At 35.8% G+C, this 1,299-nt stretch overlaps 1 non-coding gene across 1 annotated transcript; it reads right to left on the bottom strand.

Annotated features, from left to right (window-relative positions):
• Positions 1-396: 396 nt before the first annotated feature.
• Positions 397-480, bottom strand: LOC122277927. Its single transcript, XR_006229230.1, has one exon. It is a non-coding gene; the product is annotated as a small nucleolar RNA snoR118 (small nucleolar RNA).
• Positions 481-1,299: the final 819 nt, after the last annotated feature.

The following is a 1,299-nucleotide window of genomic DNA, read 5'->3' as shown; positions in this document are numbered from 1 at the left end:
CATAAGGATTAGGTCCAACCGAATTACCAGCCATCACCTACATTCCAAGGATAGGAAGCAATTTCATAGACATATCTTGAGGGTGTCACTAAATGATGGCAATGGCTCCAACTCAGACAAAATGCTGTTATTTGCATTGCAAGTGGCAAGAAGCTTTGGCGTTGTTCTGGCATTTGCTTGGCTTGGGAGTCTACTAGGATTGTCTCCTTGGATGAACTTTATCTCGAAGATATTGAAAAGTTTGTCATTTCTTTTCTTTTTTCCTCGAAGACTTGAAAGTTTTCTTTTCTAAAGTTGGATTCGTGGATTTTAGAGAGGCGTAAAGAAGCTTACAGAGGGCAAGACGACATTAACAAAGCTTTTCACTTCTTCTCGTGAAGCACAATAATACTAAATGGGCCAGATATAACTTTCTAGGCTGCACTTCCATCGATAATGCAGTGAAAAAAACTACTCCCCGGTACATATATCATCATTCACTATGCACCCCAAACGAAACCCCAAAAACCCATTACAAAACTAAACCTAGTAATTATCCAAAACAAAGAGGAATGACTACTTTTGGAACATATGCATGTCAAAATCATTGCAGCATAACCCTTAGATCTCATAGCTTTAAACCAAATCATTTGACTCAGAGTTTGTAGATGGAAGAACCTTAGCTGACGGAACAAGAAGTGCTCGAGGAGGAGAGAGTTGGACTTGAAAGTGGATGTGGTTTGGAGAGAGAGAGAGAGAGAGAGAGAGAGAGAGAGAGAGAGAGAGAGAGAGAGAGAGAGAGAGAGAGAGAGAGAGAGAGAGAGAAGGTTCTGATCACAAAGGAACCCATGTGCTTTTTGCATGTTAGCAAAATATACTCAGAATTTGAGAAATGGAAGCTTGTTTCCTATGTAAATTTTAGAGTCTCAACTCATGAAGTAATAATACTTAACATAATTCTTGTAAATTTTTCAGATAGCATTAATACGCTTATTATTCGGATGTATTTTATATGAGAAATAATAGTTGCAGTCATAAGAGTGTAAGTGCTGTATAATCATTTAAAAAAATGAATAAATATGTGATTTATATGAAAAAAATTAATTTTTTAATAATAGACCTCATTCTTTTAATTTTAAAGAGATTGCACAGCTTTTGTATATTCTACGACTGCATGTAGCATTACTCATTATCTATCTATTATAATAAACAACTATCCTGCTGCCACATTAATAAATAGTATTTTCATTGTTCTTCCATGTGTTGTGCATGTTTACTCTTCAATTTTATTGTGTGCTGTCCATGCAAAAGTTAGTGGGT

Source organism: Carya illinoinensis, chromosome 9 (genome assembly GCF_018687715.1).
Source record: "Carya illinoinensis cultivar Pawnee chromosome 9, C.illinoinensisPawnee_v1, whole genome shotgun sequence".
In the NCBI taxonomy this organism is placed as follows: Eukaryota; Viridiplantae; Streptophyta; class Magnoliopsida; order Fagales; family Juglandaceae; genus Carya; species Carya illinoinensis.
Note: the sequence above shows the minus strand (reverse complement) of the source record. Positions and strands in the feature narration are given on the sequence as shown.